Consider the following 22,467-nt stretch of genomic DNA (forward strand, 5'->3'; position numbering starts at 1 on the left):
TAGAAAAAGACAAACACTTAAGAACAGTTTTCACTTCAAAATAAATATTAAATCAAAACTTGATTTTTAAATTTTCAGAAGAAAATATGAGACCGTGTGTTTGCACACACAAAACTAGCCACCATGATACTGGGTGTTGTAGGTGGTTGCCAGGACATTGCTATGTGGTTGCTCTTCTGAGCGGTTGTCAGTGTGTAGCTACTGTATGCTGTTTCTAGGGTGTTTTTATTAATTGTTAGCATGTTGCTATGCAGATGTATGGGTGTTCTTAGTGATTTTTAGTGTGTTGCTAAGCAGTTTCTAGGGTGTTTTTAAGCATTGTTAGCATGTTGCTATGCGGTTGCTAGGGTGTTCAAAGTTTTTATCCCCTTTTCTCCCAATTTGGAATGCCCAATTCCCACTACTTAGTAGGTCCTCGTGGTGGCACGGTTACTCACCTCAATCCGGGTGGTAGAGGACAAGTCTCAATTGCCTCCGCTTCTGAGACTGTCAATCCGCACATTTTATCACATGGCTCGTTGTGCATGACACCGCGGAGACTCCGCATGTGGAGGCTCATGCTACCCTCTGTGATCCACGCACAACTTACCACGTGCCCCACTGAGAATGAGAACCACTAATCGCGACCACAAGGAGGTTACCCCATGTGACTCTACCCTCCGTAGCAACCGTGCCAATTTGGTTGCTTAGGAGACCTGGCTGGAGTCACTCAGCACGCCCAGGATTCGAACTCGTGACTCCAGATGTGGTAGTCAGCGTCAATACTCGCTGAGCTACCCAGGCCCCTCAAAGTGATTGTTAGGCTGTTGTTATGCGGTTACTAGGGTGTTCTGAGTTATTGTTAGCATGTTCCTATGCAGTTGCTAGGGGTTTCTGAATAATTGTTAGCGTGTTGCTATGCAGTTGCTAGGGTGTCCAAAGTGATTGTTAGGCTGTTGTTATGCAGTTACTGCGGTGTTATCATGTTCCTATGCAGTTGCTAGGGGTTTCTGAATAATTGTTAGCGTGTTGCTATGCCATTGTTAGGGTGTTCTGAGTGATTTTTAGTGTGTTGCTATGCAGCTGTTAGGGTGTTCTTAGTGATATTTAGTGTGTTGCTATGTTGTTGGTAGGGTGCCCTGATATTCTGAGTAATTGTTATCATTTTGCTATGTGGTTGCTAGGGTGTTCAAAGTGATTGTTAGGCTGTTGTTATGTGTTTATAGGGTGTTCTGAGTTATTGTTAGCATGTTCCTATGTGGTTGCTGGATTTTTATGAATAATTGTTGACGTATTGCTATGCGGTTGTTGGGGTGGGTGTTCACAGTGATTGTTAGCATGTTTCTATGTGGTTGCTGGGATGTTCTGAACTATTGTTAGTGTGTTGCTATGCAGTTGTTAGGGTGCTCTTAGTGATTTTTAGTGTGTTGTTATATTGTTGCTAGGGTGTTCTGATGTTCTGAGTAATTGTTAGCATTTCGCTATGCGGTTGCTAGGGTGTTTTTAAGAATTGTTAGCGTGTTGCTATGTGGCTGCTAGGGTGTTCAAAGTGATTGTTAGGCGGTTGTTATGCGGTTACTACGGTGTTCTGAGTTATTGTTAGCATGTTCATATGTGGTTGCTAGGGGTTTCTAAATAATTGTTGCCTTGTTGCTATGCGGTTGTTAGGGTGGGTGTTCATAGTGATTGTTAGCGTTTTGCTCTGCGGTTGCTTGGGTGGGTGTAGTCTCAGCCTCAGATGGCACGTCCACCGTCCGTGCTCTAACCGTCTGATGCACATAGCACACAAAATTGAAAAACGCTTTCACGAACTACTCAGTGCAAATCTAATCGGCTGGTTTGATGGAACTTCTGTGAGTAGAAGCACACAGGACTTTTCATCAGTCCGCCTAGAATGTAAGTCTCGAAATGTCCTGGATCTTCGGATGACACACAGCTAATATCTCCGTTTCTGTGAGCTAATTAAACTCTACATGAAAAACAAGATTTTTTTATGTACTTGCTCAATAATAAACTTTTGTTAGTTGTAACCAAACCTATCTTACATAGCGCAGCTTTAAGATGGCTGAATACACTGGGAAGTCCACTTGGCAGTGCACTATTGGCCAATTGGAATGTACCTAGGGTAGCAGATGAGCAGTTCAGAGTGCAGATATTGACGGAGAGATGAAAAGGGAGAGTCCTTATGTCACATCAGAGACTTTTCTCTCTCCAGTGGGGAGTCTGTTTGCTCTGTTGAAGAGATGCTGAGCTCTTGTGTTTGTCTTGTGTAGTGGAAACCTCATTGTATTTGAGGAAGCTTCACACCACTGGATCCGAGAGCTGGACTCGAGCCTGTGGATTTAAGGCTGACTGTTGCTATGATACTGTAGAACTTAACTGGGTCAGTGATGGGGAATAAACACAAACTGTACCGGACCGATGTTTTGAGAAATATGAGCTGTCGTGTGACTCTGGAAGACTTGGAATATAGCACATGAGTCGTATAAACTACTTTATGATGGGGTTTCAGAATGCAAATTTGGATTGACATGAGGTTGAATAAGACTGAATTTTCATTTTTTGGGTGAACATTTTACAGTTCACCTTGTTAAAGAAAACAATCACAGCTCTGTAATTTAAGCACAAACCTGGCGGCTTACAGCAAATGCTCCTCTGTGAGTGGCTGACCGAAATGTGCATCCTCCGTTCGACCTGACGTATCCGCTCGGCTGCTCGCTACTGCTACTTATCCATTTAGCAGTCTGGCTAATTACAGCGTAATGACTAAACGAGCGTGGTGACTCAGCAGGAAATATTCAATGTGTTTAACATCCCAGTGAGCCGTTCTGGCTGCATGAGTCACTGCTTTACTTGGCAACGTGCTTGCGCTGTCAAACTGCGTGCTAACTGAACGTACCACAGGAGATTTCTCACAGGCAACAGGTGAAATGCATTTGGGAGGATTTCTTGGAGTTTTCCAGTCTATGCAAAGAATGTTTCTTTTGGACAGGTCTTTTCATGCATTAAATGTGTGTCAGATCTTTTAAAAACTTAAGGCTTGGTTTGCCCAGAACTATTTGATTTTAGCATAGCTGATGGCAAAAATAATAATAAAAAAAAATAGCTCCCTTCCAGCTAGCGGTGTAAGAATAATGTTTTGTTTCTTTGTTGACAATCCAGTTCTCAGCATACTTACAGTGACAGTTCACTCAAAAGTAAAAATTCTGTGATATATTTTTACAAATATATGATACAAATTTCATTAAATACCAAACGATATAAACAAAAATATTAAAAATCTATTTAAAATAATAAAACAAATATTTTATCCAATATTTGTGTGCACTTTGTATTTCCATGCATAAGCTGGTCTCCCAGCCTTGTCTGTTTACTGGTTTTAGAGGGATTTTGGGGAACTTGTCAACTGGTCAGGCTGGTCTGTTTGCTGTTTATTTTTAAGGGGTTTAGGCACTTGTCAGCTAGACAGGCTGGTCTGTTTGCTGGTTTTTAAGGGTTTTTGGGAACTCATCAGCTGGTCAGGCTGGTATGTTAGCTGGTTTTCAAAGGCTTTTGGGTGCTCAAGCTGGTCTATTTGCTTTTTCGAGGGGTTTTGGGCACTTTCAGTTGGTTAGGCTGGTAGTTCGCTGGTTTTCAAAGGTTTTTTGAGGTTTGTCAGCTGGACAGGCTGGCCTGTTTGCTGTTTTCAAGAGGGTTTTGACATTTGTCGGCTGGCCAGGATGGTCTGTTTGGTGGTTTTCTAAAGGTTTTGGGCACTTGTCAACTAATCAGGCTGGTCTGTTGCTGGTTTTTGAGGGGCTTTGGTCACTCGTCAGTTGGTCAGGCTGGTCTGTTTGCTGTTTTTTTGTTTTTTTTTTTGTTTTTTTTTGTTTTTTTAAGGGGTTTAGCCACATTTCAGCTGGTCAGGCTGGTCTGTTTACTGGTTTTCAAGGGGTTTTGGGCACTCATCAGCTGGTTAGGCTGGTCTGTCCGCTGGTTTGAGGGGTTTTGGGCATTTATCAGCTGGTCAGGCTGGTATTTTGCTGTCTTTCAAGGGTTTTTGGGCACTCGTCAGCTGGTCAGGCTGGTCTGTTTGGTGTTTTTTAAGGGGTTTTGGGCACTGGTCAGACTGGTCTTTTTGCTGGTTTTTAAGGGATTTTGGGCACTGGTCAGACTGGTCTGTCCACTGGTTTGATGGGTGTTGGGCATTTATCAGTTGGTCAGGCTGGTATTTTGCTGTCTTTCAAGGGTTTTTTGAGACATGTCTATTCAGGCTGGTCTGTTTGCTGTTTTCAAGAGGTTTTGGGCACTTTTCAGCTGGTCAGGCTGGTCTGTTTACTGGTTTTCAAGGGGTTTTAAGCACTTTCTGGTTTTAGAGGGGTCTTGGGCACTTGTCAGCTGGTCAGGCTGGTCTGTTTGCTGGTTTTCAAAGTGTTTTTGGCACTTGTCAGCTGGTCTCTGTGCTGGTTTTTGAATAGTTTGGGCACTTATCAGCTGGTCAGGCTGGTCTGTTTTCTTGTTTTTGAGGGATCTTGGGCACTTGTCAGCTGCTCAGTCTGGTCCGTTTGTTGGTTTTCAAGGGGTTATGGGCGCTCATCAGCTGGTCATGCTGTTTTTTTATTTATTTTTTTTTTATTTGCTGTTTTTTGAGGGGTTTTGGGCACTTGTCAGCTGGTCAGGCTGGCCTCTGTGCTGGTTTTTGAGGGGTTTTGGCCACTAGTCAGTTGGTCAGGCTGGTCTCTGTGCTGGGTTTCGAGTGGTTTTAGGCACATTTCAGCTGGGCAGGCTGATCTCTGTGCTGGTTTTCAAGGGGTTTTGGGCACTTGTCAGCTGGTCAGGCTGGCCTCTGTGCTGGTTTTTGAGGGGTTTTCGGCACTTGTCAGCTGGTCAGGCTGTCCTCTGTGCTGGTTTTTGGGGGGTTTTGGGCACTTGTCAGCTGGTCAGGCTGGCCTCTGTGCTGGTTTTCAAGGGGTTTTAGCCACTAGACAGCTTGTTAGGCTGGTCTCTTTGCTGGTTTTGCAAGGGGTTTTGGCCACTAGTCAGTTGGTCAGGCTGGTCTGTTTGCTGGTTTTGCGAGGGGTTTTGGCCACTAGTCAGTTGGTCAGGCTGGTCTCTGTGCTGATTTTTGAGGAGTTTTGGCCACTCGTCAGTTGGTCATGCTGGACCATTTGCTGGTTTTCGAGGGGTTTTGGTCACATGTTAGCTGGTGAGGCTGGTCTCTGTGCTTGTTTTCAAAGGGGTTTGTCACTTTTCAGTTGGTCAGGCTGATATTTTTTCTGGTTTTTGAGAGGTTTTGGGCACTTGTCAGGCTGGGAGACCAGCTGACGGACTAGTTATGCCAGCTGAGCACCAGTTAGGCCAAGTTGGGAGACAAAATTGTCCATCTTAAACCAGTTAAGACTGGCAATTTACCTTTGCTGGTTTAAGCTTCTGTTCTCAACCTATCAACATCATCTTACATAATGTTTCGATGTCCAATTCTAATCTGGAAATGCTTGCTTCTATGCGAAGGTAATGGCAGTTTTTTAGGCCTTGGAAACAGAAAGTGTTGCCTACATCAGGTTCTAGAATGGAAAGAAGGGATTAGACAGTTATGAAAAACACAGTGGTGTATATGGAACACATTCATTTAAGTTAAGTAAGCTACATCAAGAAGTGTTTACTTTGCCTTATAATAATGACAGTGTATTAAACCCTTCAGGCAATTAGTACCACATTGATTTAGCCCCGAGCGGAACGATGCTTTTTTAGGAAAGGTGGATCCAGGATTATCTTCTGTGATGTAGCATCACTTATTAATGTTGGATCCTCTGATCTTCTTACTGCCAGGGAATCCCTAATGGCTGAAGACAGAAGACACCAGCCAACTTCCTGTGAACAATAGCTCCATTTCAGACATTATGGAGAAGTTCATCACCTACCCATGTTGATTACACCCTGCCCGACGACGCAGCAAAGATGGAACGGTGATGAATGGCACCATCTAAAAGGTTTTGGACATAGTGTGTATGCTTTAGGGGGGTGTTAAAAGTTTGCCCAACCATTGACAAGACAAATGGCTTCTTTTAGCCAAAGAGGATAAGGTAAACTGGAATACACCTGCACCTGTAGGTGTGCGATGGACACGTTTCACAAGATGTCGTCCGTTAACATCTGAAGCTGATGTTACTACAAAAGTGATTCTCCACTGGTGGGTTGCAAACAATTATAAAATTGCATACAATGTTTTGGGGATTTTTACATTTGTACGAGCTACATTTTAATGTACTGTGTTGATGTCCAATGTTAAATTTGGATCTTGAAGCAAAACCAGTTGAGAAGCACTGATATCTAATTTACAAAGCACACCACATATAAAAGTCCTGAATGAACAGAGTTAGCATTTACAATTTGTATGATTTGAATACTCTTTGTAATTCATTTCAGGTTTTGTTTGGGAAAAGTATTGTGTTCATATTCAATTCGCCTCAGTATGAAATGTGGTGCATTTCATATTTTGATGCATGTTTGGTCTGACACAAATAATTGCGAGATTGTGACCTTGGGCTCACCGCTAATGTTTGTCCTGGCAGGATTGGAGGATGTTTTTCTTTGCGCGTACGCCCTCCACACCGCGCTCTTTCCACTCCCCGCCAAACTCACACGACAGATTTTACATGTGTTTGTTGTTCTGAGGCCTTTTGCCATGTACGTTTTACGATGTTTAGGAAGTTTTTTTTTCTTTTTTTCTTAGGTTTGAGGTCGGTCCCATGAGCTTTGCATGATAAAATATTTAACTTTTACCCTTTGTCTGTCTAAAACGTATAATTAGCAATTAAGCCGATGTTGTTTTCTTGGCATGCCATGCGAGTCGTAATGTTTAACAGAAAAAATTGTGCTTTTCATGACCTCAAGTTTTGTTCTCAAAAGAAAAGCAAATACAGATTATTGATCTACTATGCAGAATGACAGTGTTCTTATTGCCTTTTTCCGATAAATTACAGTTACATAGGCATACGTTATGAGCCTCAGGGAGCGCTAGTAAATCAAGTTTGCAAAAGATTCATTTCTAGCTCTGTAAATCTCTGTATCTGTTCATGGTGAACCGAATCACCCTGAGCGCATCTGTTGCGACTGTGATGGTGACCTCTGACCCATGCGTGGCGTGCCGTGAGAAAAGCGCCCTGGCTAGCGTGGTGAAGTCAGCTCTTCTCTCTGATTGGTGTGGCTTTTTTCCTGCGTCCCCTGACTGTGGTTTGAGTGGGCTTACTGCAGTCTGTCATGCGTACATGCATGAGAATCCTTTGTCGTGGTTTGGGCCGCATGGCAGCACGCAGCTGTTTTGTTTTTATTTTAGAGTATGAGGAGTTCAGAAACCTTCGCCAACATTTAATAAAAAAAACAAGCATGCTTTTTGAAAATGCATTTCTGCTATTATGATTAAAATAAAATAAAAATATGCATGCCATATTCACTGTTCCGAATGCCACAAAGTTCACCAGTTAAAACAGTGTTTTTATTTCTGTGTGATTCTCAGGTTTAAATGAATCTTCCACGTAAAAATGACAATTTTGTTGTTGTTTACTCACCCTCATGTCATTCCAAACCCGTATGACATTCTTTCTTCTGTGGAACACAAAAGGAGATGTTTTGAAGAATCTTCACACAGCTCTTTCTCACTCAACGGCAATTAATGGTGACCACGTCTGTCAAGCTAAGCTCCAAAATAAACATAAAACAACATAACAGTAGCCTGTACTACTTGTGTGCAACATTCCAAGTCTTCTGAAGCCATACGATAGCTTTCTGTGAGGAACGGACCCAAATTTAGGTCGTTATTTCATGATAATCTCCTCCAGCAAGCTGTAAAAAAATCGCATTTGTGTTTAGGTTAAAACTCAAAAATAGCGTAAAGGTTGGTATGTCGTAACTGAACATAAATATGTGGAATGGGGAAGATATTTAGTGAATACTGACTTAATTAGATTCTTAAAAAAAATATTTCCTTGTGTATTTCATACTGGTTTGTAATTATATGAGGGTGAGAAATTGAGTTTTCATTTTTAAGTGAACTTTTCCTTTAATGCTAGGAATATACTGTATATATATATAATTACATAAGTTTGTTTTTTAAGCAGTTCCATTCTGCAGTGTGGCTCATTTGCACCTTTACATTGTGATTTATATGGAGTGCTATGTTTCACTGTGAAGTGTTGTCTTGTTTGAGGTTTGTCCGGCTGACCTGATTGTGTTTCTTTGGTGTATAAACAGTTCATTTTGTTCAGCTTGTGTATGTAGGGTGAAGCCCCGGGTCAGATGTGGGTAATATTTAACCAGACAGAATAATTCATCAGGGTTTGGTGAACGTTGTGTTCTCACACATTGACAAATGCATACAAATGTGCACACACATTAATCAGACCGCCACTTGTTACTATAAGTTTTAAAATATCTGTAAGAGTTTTAAATAATAACAAATTAGATTTAAAACCACTTTATTAATCTTAATAGTTACCCAAAAATGTATATCCTGTCATCATTTACTCACTCTCATGCTGTTCCAAACCCTTAACACCCATATTTCTTTCTTTTTCCCTTAATGCTATCTACTTATTGTCCTATAACTGACCTAGTAAGCATTACTAATCATCATTTCAGTATGTTATTGATATTTGTACAGAAATACACTAACAGCGTGGTCCAAAAATTTGAGACTGCTAGTGAAAATTATTCTATTTTGAATATATCTAATGCAATAAAAACATTTCAGTACAAATTATATTATCAGCATAACAATTTCAGTGAAAACGTGAATTAACAGAGCTTTCAGAACTTCTTAGTTTTTGGTATTTCGACAGATCATTTCACTAGACAAACGAGTTAACATGATCAATGTCTATTGTTGGGTAAGTTACTCAAAATAAGTAATCCACTACAAATTACTGTGCACTATGTAATTAGATTACTTTACTGATTACTTCATCTAAAAAGTAATCACTTTACTAATTACTTTACTTTTCAGTAGGGATGCACTGATTTATCAGCCGCCAGTATTTATTGGCAATTATTGACCAAATTAAAACCGATGGTTCATTTATAATGAATTATCATCACATTTGTAAAAAAACTCTGTGAATTCAAATGCACAATCCAGAAATTATGATAGCCACAGAATGTAGAAGGGTTGACACGCCAAAGAACATGTAATATTTATTTTTTATTCTATCTCATTCTCACATTAATGAGGAAAAACCGTTGTTGCGTGACATTTGTGAAAGTGGAAATTACCTATACATGATGAGGTAAAACCATCCAAAATGCTTTGAAACCGGCAGCAAACTTTGACTTCTGAGACATTGGTATGGTATCCATTAAGGCTGCATGATTGATTGAGTTAAGATTGAAATCACAATAAGGTCTTGCATGATTACAAAAGCTTGAAAGGCTGTGTTTAAAAATAGACTGCAATCAGCACTTCAGTCAGCATTGTGTAAGCAAGCGGCGCCCTCTAGCGGTCTGGATGGCATTTTCCATGACCCATTACACCACTATAGAATTTAAAAGGCTGTTTTGTTCCTTTGGCAACTTTGTTTGCATAATATGCATTTGTGATGTTCTATTATGCACAGTACAGACATGTAAAATGTGAGTTCTGTTGTTTTGAACTGCAAAAACAGAAGTACAAAAATGTTTTAGAAGTATAAAATAGTCTTTTTTTTTTTTTTTTACATCAAGCATCATGCTATGATATTTAGTTATTTTTCAATATCTTTTTATCTTCTATTTATCTTTCATTGTCTCTCTTTAAAAGTTTGGCCTGTCATGTGTTCAACAGATCCAACGCATGTTCAATGGAAATAATTTATTGTTACATCAAAAGCTTTTGTACCTCTTTGTACGCTTTTAAAACACAATTCTTGAGCAAAACAGTGATCTGATGACAAAATAAGGTAAGTGGCAAAATATCGGTATTGGGCAATAGTTATTTGTTCAAATCTGTATTGGTCAAACATTTTCATATCGGTGCATCCCTACTTCTAAGTTACATTCTAAATCACTTTTCCTAGAAATGTTTTTGGTTTTTCGCTCAAATTCAAAATGTCTATACTTCCTCGTCATTCATTGTCGAACACCCTTCAGCTGTCACAGAAACGCTAACAGACGTACATGTGAATTCATATTTTAAATGTATTATACATATTACTTTAGCGCAACTAATGTACTAAAAAAGTAATTACTTTAATTGAATGTCAGAAACGTAATCTGATTACATTAACTAATTACTTTGTAATTGGATACACCAAACAATGTCAATGTCACAGACTTTTTACGTCAAAATGTTTCTTTGTTTTAAGTATTTCAAAATCCTAAAACCTGTTTATTTTCAAGTAAAAAAAAATAAACAAATGCAAGATTTTCAATGTGGCCTCAAATGTTTTGGACACCAGGGTATTTAGTAAAAATATCATCATATCAAAAATAGTGGTGTGTCTGATTAATTCCTCACCACAAAGGTAATTTCCAAATGCAGTCATCAGGAATGTGAAGGGAGTTGAACATATGAATTGATATTCATAAAGGAAAATGTGAGGTAACACACAAACTGAAAAAAAAAGAAAGAAGAAAAAAAAAGATTAAACTTCTCTTATATATATATATATATATATATATATATATATATATATATATATATATATATATATATATATATATATCCTGGGGGTCAAAGGTCAACTCACTTCACTTTTTTATTAGCGAGACATGGGCAATGTTCAAAACGGCATACTACATGCTACAAATCAGGTGTGTTTTGGCTCATTCATTGGTATTCATTTGATAAAAATCCAAAATAACGAATTATTTCCAAGATGATATCTGGACTCCACTGATTTAAACATTTTAAACGTACTGGATTACAAATGTGTATTGTTACATAATGCATAAAATAGTAGGCAGTATACAGTATAGTGTGCAGTAGTACGCTAGTATTCCATTCCGAACATCCAACGAGATCACAGATTAGATTTAGTTGTCTCATAACCTTAATTCAGCAATGTTTTAATTGGAACAAAATGTTCAACACAAGAAAGCTTGGATAAACACGCCTTATCTGTACATCCATTATTTTAAATTGTGTGAATATCTTTGCTTTATTAAATGTTATTGGCAATGAGCCTCAAAAGAATAAGCAGTAATTAATTTTGGATTATTTTATAATATTTTTGCGTTGCTGAATTGCTCCATCCCAATATTTTATTTCTATAAAAGAGCAATTAAATGGATTTGTTTTGAGTTTTAAGTCACAGGTTATTTGTGTAATGCAGCCATCAAATGTCTCTTCTAGGCTTCTTAGATGAGCAAAAACTGATAACCTCAAAACAAACATTTTATTAGTCCCGTCCTTTGTCTGGAAGTCAGCCTGTGTTTTGGGTTGCATGCTGTGCGACTGTTTTTAAACTATCCCCGACCCCCAGTTTAAGAATGCTTTTGATTTTATTGTTTGCTCCAAAAAGCAGATCTATCCTGATTATGTTAGTTTACGTTTTAAAGGCTGGTTTTAATGTTTGAAGACCAGTCTTCACATGAATGGTGTTTCAATGGTGGACATGACAGCTCATCATCGGTTATTGAAAACGGTGGCGTTCTGGAGAAAATTGCTGGGAAAACATTTTGTCAAATTACTTAATTGAAAGCATCCACTTTCTACATTCGTCTCTCAGAAGGTGACGCGCTTCAGAACAATAAAGCAGACTTGTTAACATTGGTCAAAATTTGGTCTGGCAGTTGTTTACTTGCACATGGGAATCTTATAAAGGAAGCTGCTGTGATTTAGGAAGTGCAGAGCCTGAAAAAAGCCTGGTTTTCTCCTGATTTTAGGGAGTATTTGTGCTGCAATGTTTTCAACAGAAAGGGGAATTCTGGGAAAACATCCCTTTTATGAAACAGAGCTTGAATTTTGTCTTGGAATCTTGGAAGACCTGAACAGACGTCTTTCTTTTATGGATGAGAGGATGTCACGCAACCTGTCCATGTTGGCATCTTTCTAATTTGACGTGCTTCTACCAGGTGACAAATGAACTTTTGCACCATAAGATACCGGAAGCATTTTTCCCCTTTTAAAATTTGATAAGCCTATTTGTTTTGCTTTCCGAACTATGCAAGATTATATGGTTAGATGCATCGTGGGCCACTTGACATCGTCATACAAGTCCCGGAAACACATTTAACAGCCCTGTTTCAAAAAGAACATATCCGTAATAGAAATTTCATGAGAGATTAATGCGTAGTTCTTCCTTCTGATGGTGGAAACGTGGCTAGCGCTGACGTGTTTACCAGCATACGTCTTCCGAGACAACAGCACTGCCAAGACAGCCAGTTAGTCTGAGTGTTACACAAGCCAAAGCCGGTTGTAGGATGCAAACACAGTTTTGTATGCATGACTGACACTGTAAAATGCCGAAAGTGCCCTTGACTACACTGCATGTTTGGACATATGCCGGGTTATGATGCTCTTCTCCATTATTTGATGAACTACCACTGCAACTATCCATAGAAAATGTACACAAATGCCTTCTTTTTAAAGGGGTCATGACATTAGGAATCTAATTTTCCTTGATATTTTGATATATAAGAGGTCATTCTACTATAAAATCATACCGTTAATTTCAGAACTCAAAACTTAATCCCCAAAGCAATAAAAGCATTTATTGAAACCAAGCTGCAAAAATGCCTCGTTCTCTACTTCCTCTCATTTTGTGCCTCTGTTAGATGGTACCTTGAGGCGCTGCTCACTCGCTGATCTTAAAGGCTCAGATATACTTCATACGAAATCAAAGAAGGAATGGGTGTGATGTCCTTCAGAACAAAATCTGGCCAAAAAGAAGCCGTTTTTGCATTCGTTTCGGTGGTTTGCATTCGTTTTTTATTTTTTTATTTTATTTAATCCCCTTTTCTCCCAATTTGGAATGCCCAATTACCACTACTTAGTAGGTCCTTGTGGTGGCGCAGTTACTCACCTCAATCCGGGTGGTGGAGGACAAGTCTCAGTTGCCTCCGCTTCTGAGATTGTCAATCCGCGCATCTTATCACGTGACTCATTGTGCATGACACCGCGGAGACTCACAGCATGTGGAGGCTCATGCTACTCTCCGCGATCCATGCACAACTTACCACGCACCCCACTGAGAGCGAGAACTCCTAATCGTGACCACGAGGAGGTTACCCCATGTGACTCTACCCTCCCTAGCAACCGGGCCAATTCAGTTGCTTAGGAGTCCTGGCTGGAGTCACTCAGCACACCCTGGATTCAAACTCATGACTCTAGGGGTGGCATCAATACTCACATCAATACTCACTGAGCTACCCAGGCCCCCCAGGAAAAAATCTTAATGGCTTCTAAACACCTTACTGCCGTTGGTCCATGTCATCGGTAGGTGTGACCTGAAACTCCACCTACCTTGAGGCCGACAGCTCATTTGGTTTACGTTGTTTAGTCACTGAAAATCAGTGAACATGAACACACCGGCGTGCAGTTATTAGCGAGCTGGTACAAATGTATCCACATCTGTGTGATTGTTCGCATAGAGACGTTTTCCAAGACCATGTCATGTGCTTTTTTTTTCTTTTTTTTTTAATTAGTCTACAAAAGGAATCAAATCTACTTAAATTCTCTCAAGTGCCATCTGCAGCAAAAGCCATTTACACGTCTGCCCAAAGATATGCATATCATCATTCTCTTTTCTTTATTCTACACATTAACACTTTTTTACACTCATCTTTGCAGTAGTATCAGTGTCATCATAAATTACAATAACAGAGTGTGATTGGCGCGTATTATAGCCGTGTATAGCATGTTAGCGCCATGAATTCAAAATGTAAACATTCTCTATTTACATATATTACTTTAAGTCATCATCAAGTGGTTAAAACAGCTTCTTTTACTGACCTCATGTGAATTCTACTCATAGAATGAGGCATGAGGTCATTGATAACACATTTTAATATTACATTAGTTAAGGTTTTACATGTAGTGTCCTCATATTTAAATGTACTTCTAAACGCCTCCCACTGTGGTGTGGCGGGCAAAGTTATTATCGTAAACTAAAACTAAATTAAAAAAACATTTCGTGGGGCCTGGGTAGCTCGGCAAGTAGTGATGCTGACTACCACACTTGGAGTCGCGAGTTTGAATCCAGGGCATGCTGAGTGACTCCAGCCAGGTCTCCTAAGCAACCAAATTGGCCCGGTTGCTAGGGAGGGTAGAGTCACATGGGGTAACCTCCTTGTGGTCGCTATAATGTGGTGCTTGCTCTCGGAGGGGCGCGTGGTGAGTTGTGTGTGGATGCCGCGGAGAATAGCGTGAAGCCTCCACACACACTACGACTCCGCGGTAACGCGCTCAACAAGCCACGTGATAAGATGCGCGGATTGACGTCTCAGACGTAGAGGTAACTGAGATTCATCCTCCGCCACCCGGATTGAGGTGACTACGCCACCACGAGGTCTTAGAGCGCATTGGGAATTGAGCATTCCAAATTGGGGAGAAAAGTGGAGATAATAAATAAAAAATAAAAAAAAATTTACGTAAACTGAAATAAAAATAAAAAATAACATAATTGGAAAAACTAAAATACAATAAAAATTCATGTCTCTGAAACTAACTGAAATAAAATAAAAATAATCTTGAATAAGATTTAGTTTTTGTTTTTGTTGCGGTGTTTTTTAACCTTTAAACCCGCCATTACCATAATATGAAGATGTCATTAGACGGTGATAATAGACAGCCTAAAACCTCACTGCAGCAGCAACAGAGCAGGAATCACTACCAGAGAGGCATCGTAATGCCTGAAATGCATTTCAAAATTCCGCCAAAATCCCCGTCTTGGTGAGGTATTCATGTAAACTCAGATAGTGATGTCTAAATGGAACGTAAACAGTGGGGGAAAAGCTGGTTTGTATCAAAGCATCAGACTTGTAAGTGTTAATGTAACTTAACAGACCTGCTGCTGTCTGTGTGTTGTTCATTTCAAACAACCATAACAAGAAAACCACTCACTGTTCTTGGCTGGATAACTTTATTATCTTTAAAACATATTAATGTATTATACAGTACATTATACAGTGAAGACCAGAAGTAGTATTATTTAGCATTTCATTCATACTTGATACTGCTGTTAAAAGCATTTAAAGTTGTTAACAAAAGCACTGTTCCCCTTCTGTCACTCACTCGATGTTGTGTCGATGAAGTGACACTAGGGGTCACTCCTGGGAGCCCCAGACATCTCTGATCTTTGAGAAAAGGCCAATGAGAATTGGCGAGTGGAATTTGCATGCCACTCCCCTGGACATACGGGTATAAAAGGAGCTTGAATGCAACCACTCATTCAGATTTCTTCTTTGGAGCCGAGTGGTTGTGTTCATTCAAGCTGAACTACTACTGGTCCATTAATCTCTCTTGCTCTCACGAGCTGTTGGTCTTACGGCGCATTACAGCGGTTCTCCCCCTCTTGCACCAGCGTTGTGCAGAATACATCCCTGGGTGCTTCAACAGAGAGAAAAAAAAAAGAGTGTATTTTCTAATATTTCCAACTAAAAGAGTGGCACTCACGAAAGCGTCTTTTTCAAGATGACTTTTCGTTTGTGTATCCTTCCTGGTTGTGGACGCTATCTCTCCGCTTCTGACGGCCACGGTTGCTGTATCTCGTGTTTGGGTGCTTCCCACGTGGAGACATCGTTCGTGGATGGTTCATGTCCTCATTGCGAGAACATGACCATGGCTACGTTGCGGTCACGGCTTTCTTTCATATGTATCAACCCGAGCGGTCACGCCGCTCGGGTTGATACATATGAGACCGCTTCAGCACTGGCTCCAGACTCAAATCGCGAGATTGGCATGGCACCACGGTGCACGCCGCGTGCTCATCACGCAGGTCTGTCACCGTCTGTTCAGCCCTTGGTCCAACCTAGCATTCCTACTGGCAGGAGTTCCCCTAGGGCAGGTCTCCAGGCACATCGTGGTTATGACGGACGCTTCCAAGCGTGGCTGGGGCACTGTGTGCAACGGGCACGCAGCCGCCGGCCCTTGAACTGATCCGTGATTGTGTTGGCACATCAACTGCCTCGAGTTGCTGGCAGTATTGCTCGCCCTGCGGAGGCTTTTGCCATTGATCCGGGGCAAACACATGTTGGTCCGAATGGACAACATGGCGACGGTTGCGTACATCAACCACCAATGCAGTCTACGCTCTTGTCGAATGTCGCAACTCGCCCACGGTCTCCTCCTCTGGAGTCAGCAGCGGCTCAAGTGTGAGCCACTCATACCCCGGGCAACCTCAACAGCACAGCGGATGCTCTGTCGTGGCAGGTTACACTCTGGGGAGAGTGGAGACTCCACCCTCAGGTGGTCCAGCTGATCTGGAGTCGATTCGGTCAAGCGCAGGTGGACCTGTTCGCTTCCCAGGAATCCTCCCACTGCCCGCTCTGGTATTCTCTGACCGAGGCTCCCCTCGGCACAGACGCGTTGGCACACAGCTGGCCCCTGGGGCTGCGCAAGTATGCGTTTCCCCCAGTGAGACTACTTGCACAGACGTTGTGCAAGGTCAGGGAGGACGAGGAGCAGGTCATCCTAGTGGCAACTTATTGGCCCTCCTGGACTTGGTTCTTGGACCTCACGCTCCTCGCGAATTCTCCCGAGGAAGGACCTTCTTTCTCAGGGACGGGGCACCATCTGGCACCCATGACTAGACCTCTGTAATCTCCATGTCTGGCCCTTGGATGGGACGCGGAAGACTTAAGTGGCCTACCACTGGCAGTTGTAGACACGATCACTCCCTCGACATGGTGCCTGTATGACCTGAAGTGGCATCTCTTTGCTAAGTGGTGTTCTTCCCGACGTGAAGACCCCCAGAGATGTGCAGTCAGATCAGTGCTTTCCTTTCTGCAGGAGAGGCTGGAGGGGCGGCTGTCCCCCTCCACCTTGAAGGTGTATGTAGCCGCTATATTGGCACATCACGATGCAGTTGATGGTAAGTATTTGGGGAAGCACGACTTGATCGTTAAGTTCCTGAGAGGCACGAGGAGGTTAAACCCCCCTAGACCGCGCCTTGTTCCCTCGTGGGACCTCTCCGTGGTCCTTCGGGGTCTACGGGGAGCTCCATTTGAGCCCCTAGAATCAGTAGAGTTAAAGGCTTTGAAGACTGCCCTCCTGACGGCGCTCACCTCCATCAAGAGGGTAGGGGACCTGCAGGCATTCTCTGTCAGCGAACTGTGCCTGGAGTTCAGCCCGGGTGACTCTCACGTGATCCTGAGACCCCGACCGGGCTATGCGCCCAAGGTTCCCACGACCCCCTTCAGGGATCAGGTGATGAACCTGCAAGCACTGCCCCAGGAGGAGGCAGACCCAGCCTTGGCATTGCTGTGTCCGATGTGTGCTTTGCGCATCTACTTGGATCACACGCAGAGCTTTAGAAGCTCCGAGCAGCTCTTTGTCTGCTTTGGGGGACAGTGGAAAGGAAGCGCTGTCTCCAAGCAGAGGATCGTTGATGCCATCGCTATGGCATATCATGCCCAGGACGTGCCCCCCCATGGGGCTGCGCGCCCACTCTACCAGGGGTGTAGCGGCCTCCTGGGCTCTGACCAATGGTGCCTCTCTAGCAGACATTTGTAGAGCAGCGGGCTGGGCAACACCTAACACCTTTGTGAGGTTCTACAACCTCCGGGTTGAGCCGGTTTCGTCCCGTGTGTTGTTCAAGCAGGTAAGTCTCGGGACAGCTGGCCGTGTGTATGGAGTGAACGAGAGGTTGTGTCCCTCCTGCCACAACACCGAACTACCCGCTGAATGGGCTGGGACCTTGTCTCGGCTCCTCAGTGCAAAACCTGAATGAGTGGTTGCATTTCAGCTCCTTTTATACCTGTATGTCCGGGGGAGTGGCATGCAAATTCCACTCGCCAATTCTCATTGGCCTTTTCTCAAAGATCAGAGATGTCTGGGGCTCCCAGGAGCTACCCCTAGTGTCACTTCATCGACACAACGTCTCATTCCCTCCATCAGGGAACGGAGGTTATGATAGTAACCGAGACGTTTTCTTAATTTTGTATTTTTTGTTCTTTTACTTTTAATTTATTTCCTTGCTGTATTTCTTATTTTATTACTTACTGTTTAGTAGTATTGAATAATTATTTGAGTAAAATTCTTACATAACAATATAGTTAGTGTTATTATTTGTTGTGATAAGCTGGTATCAAGAATTGTCAAATTTCACTAAAACTATAGAATATTTGGTACAGTGGATATATATATTGTACATGGTAGATCTTGCTGCAATAACAGGAAAAAGTAGATCTCATTCCATAGAAGTGTGAGCACTCCTGCTGTAGATGATGGAATGAACTACATGGAGATGGAGGCTTTTCTTTTTTTGACTACCATAAGTAACATAATATAACTACAATATGCCAATAACCTCCTCCCCTGCCCAGCGCAATTTACATGTCTGTCGCAGAGAATCGAGTTGATTGCATAAGTGTACTTTCAGCAGGGACGTTTCTAAGCATGTGGGCGTCCTAAGCGAAATCCTACTTGGTTCCATCCGCAATAATATTATTTACAAATGGGACATTGGGGAGTCCAGCAATATGACCTACATTACACAAATGCCTGTTTTCCCCATTCTCCAATATCCCTTAATATAAATACTAAAACTAAAATAAAAACTACACCGATCAGCCACAACATTCAAACCACCTGCCTAATATTGTGTAGGTCCCCCTCGTGCCCCCAAAACAGCGCCAACCCGCATCTCAGAATAGCATTCTGAGATTATATTCTTCTCATCACAATTGTACAGAGCGGTTATCTGAGTTATCGTAGACTTTGTCAGTTCGAATCAATCTGGCCATTCTCTGTTGACCTCTCTCATCAACAAGGCATTTCCATCCACAGAACTGCCGCTCACTGGCTGTTTTTTGTTTTTGGCACCATTCTGAGTAAATTCTAGAGACTGTTGTGTGTGAAAATCCCAGGAGATCCGCAGTTACAGAAATACTCAAACCAGCCCGTCTGGCTCCAACAATCATGCCACAGTCAAAATCACTGAGATCACATTTTTCCCCATTCTGATGGTTGGTGTGAACATTAACTGAAGCTCCTGACCCGTATCTGAATGATTTTATACACTGAACTACTGCCACACAATTGGTTGATTAGATAATCGCATGGATGATTGTTGGTACCAGACGGGCTGGTTTGAGTACTGAGTAAACTATTATAACCTTGGTGGCGGGTGTCTGAATGTTTGCAAACAGTATACCATTGCTCTGCTGTTTAGAACTTCTTTTTACCCCTGAATGAAGAACAAAGAAGAACTTCTCAGTAAGTATGTCGTGCCTTAAGCTTCTGGAGGGCACATAGACTTGAAGTAGCAAGTGTAGATAGGGGAGTGCGGTGCCAGTGGTTGTTCTGTAGTCAAGCATCAATGTCTTAAATTTTATGTGCACAACCATTAGCAACCATTCCAGTTTGATGAAAGAGGCATGATGTGCATTCTCTCGGGCTCGTTAAAGACTAATCGTGCCACTGCGTTCTGGATCTTGGACCCAATCGAAACACACTTGTACCCAATCACAAAACCATAAGTAAACAGTTTCATTCATGAATATTTCAAATGTCATGACTGTTTGATAGTTTATGGTGCTGTTGTACTTACAGTAAGTGAACAGTTTAATATATTTGGATGCAATGCGTTGGATGTGCATTATATGCACACCCAGACATTTAGTTTTATAATGTTGTGGAACTTGTTCATTTTCTTCCAATTGAGTTTAAAATATGGGTGATTTCGAGGGGCTGCATGATATAAGGCAACAGTGGGTGTTTACGTTGAAGTTTTAAGGAGACGCTTAGGCCAAAACCATGCGTTTGAGACAGAGTGCCAGAGACAGGGTGGGATATGAACATTTATTACTAAATTATGACTGTTTTGGTGCAAAAGAAAAATCAGTAAGAAGACGATAAATAAAATAAAAAGTGTCATGACCCCTTTATAAAAAAATTGTGTTTACTGCCTGATTTCTGAGGGCGGTAATAGTGTTAAATTAGAGTGCAAGAAGTAAAAAAAAAATATATATATATATTCATTTTCTCCATAGACTAACTGGTTTTTAACGATAACTTACAAACCTAATGAAAGACATGCCGTGAGCTCCGAGGTTGTTAATCAATGGTATATGCTTTTGTTGAAGCCATCAGTCTGCGTTATTTCAACTTCACTGTTAAAAATTCATGGAATTCCTGGTGAAGAACTACACTACCCATAATCACATAATCCTGAAGGGAAATCCACCAGTCAGAGAATCACAGCAAACAAAGCGCACCAAAAGAGCTCTGCAGCGACCGCCCAATGCCATGATGTAGTAATCGAGTCGCTTTCCCTAAACTCACAAACTACACATTTTTTTCAAGAAACTTTAAATATATTGTTTGTATACTTATCATCAACAACATTAAATCAATAGTTTTATTGCTTTTGATTTGATTATGTAATTTGCAAATGCTTTATGGGACTGTAGTTCATTCCCTCGTTAAGTACACAGTCTTGTACCTTTTGTCCGGTTTTTCAAATTCTTTTGAAAATGTTGTGATTCACCTCAGAGCTGGTTAGTTTGGCTCATGGCTTTGAACGCTTTTATGGAGAATTTTATGTAATTCCAATGGAAAGAATGAATGGGAAAAAGTGGACAATGTCAGGCAAATAGTGCTGCTTTTTGTGAATAAGGTGCAAAAAGCCTAATTTACATAGAAAATGCACGTGTTTACGGTGAATAGAATGGCAATAACTCAATTAGAAATAGTCAGCACTACACCAGCACAGATAGCGGCTGGTTAAACTGGATTGCAGGTGGTTAGTAAATAAAATGCAGGTGTTCCGTTGAAATAACACGTGCAAAAGTGGTGCAACGGTTTAATGAATTTGCCCCTGGGTGTCCTTGTCTTCACATTCATTGCTCAAGCAGCGGAAATTAATCTGTGTGACACAAAACACATTGAATGAATCCGACTCGTAAAAACAGGTTGTCTGAAAAGGTTTTGTGTGGACTCGGTGAGGGGGTAACGCTCAGTGTTTTCTAAAATGGAAAGCAGGGAAGCTTTTTCACAGTGAAAACACGCTGATTACTTTATTGTTGAGTGGCTTTTGATTCCCACACGAGCTCCGGTGTCTCCGGCCAATGACGAGCGGGTTTCCTGAGGAGACAGCGGGGATTAAAGCTCCACCTCATCAGAGTCTCGGACCCTCTGTGAATCACGGTAACGGTGGTCAGGCTCTTGAGCGCTTTTGACCATTGTGCCACCTGAATGCAGGGTTCACAGTTTGTTGTTCCAAAACAATGCGCGGGGGCAGCATGAATGAAGAGTCTCGGAGAACTATACTGTTTTCTTCCTCTCTGCGTTGTTTTGCCCCTCCTTCTCTTCTTCAGCTCCAAGGGAACGCAATTAGAGTGGCGAATTGGACGGGAGGAGGCCGTTGACGGGGGTAGAGAATGAGAAGGCTATTATCCCACTGTTAAAAGTGAATGGAGAGCCTCACTAAGAGAGCACAAAAGACAGGGCCGGGGACCAAGATACTGAGAGGAGGCCCTGTTAAAAAGAGAACCAGCCACCGGAGCTTCGGTCGCAACAGATGCAAAGCGAGGTTTCCCAATCTGACACTCAAGTATATATGTTAGAGCTGTGTTTTAATTTATAATGAGATAAAGAAATGCCATTTTAATCAAAGTCTGGTCACAGTTTTTTCAAGGGTATATCCAGCTTCTACTGTGGGTGAAAAATAAAAAATCTTAATTTGCTAATAGAAAATTAAACCGATTTTTAAATGTTGCATTGTGATGATATTTTTTTATAACAATTAGGCACATTTTCCCCCCAGTTATCATTGCTGTAATGCAAAAAAATAAATAAAAATAAAATATAAAAAAAACGAATTCTAGTTAATCTGAAAAAATTAAATAAAAAATAACAAAAAATCTAATGTTTGTTAAAGGTAAAAATAAATAAATAAATCATACTTGCAGATTATTATTTTTTTTTTTTTTACTATAATACGAGAAAATATCATTCCTATTACTGCAATGAAAATCAGCCTGTCCAGATGTAAGTTTTTTTTTTTTTTTAATTAGCAACTTATTCCATTGCAACAATACTACTATGATATCATAATTATTGGATTTTTTGTTTCAATATACAGTATGTATAAGTCATATTATATATGCATGTTTGTGTACGGTTTTTAATGTTATAAGAAAGTCTTATAATTGTACATGTATGCAAAATATATTTTAAAATACTACAAAACTGGCCTTTTTCACATTGTCCCCAAAAACTTGTAATTTGAAATATGTTAATATATGCAATTTGATTCAAATATATCTACTATCATTTGATATATGGGTGGATTTTTATTTATTTTTATTTATGTTTTTTTACTTTGGGCAAATTAATGTCCCAGGGGTTGATTTGTTTATTAAAACTAACAGATT

This window comes from Myxocyprinus asiaticus, chromosome 46, assembly GCF_019703515.2.
Source record: "Myxocyprinus asiaticus isolate MX2 ecotype Aquarium Trade chromosome 46, UBuf_Myxa_2, whole genome shotgun sequence".
NCBI lineage: Eukaryota > Metazoa > Chordata > Actinopteri > Cypriniformes > Catostomidae > Myxocyprinus > Myxocyprinus asiaticus.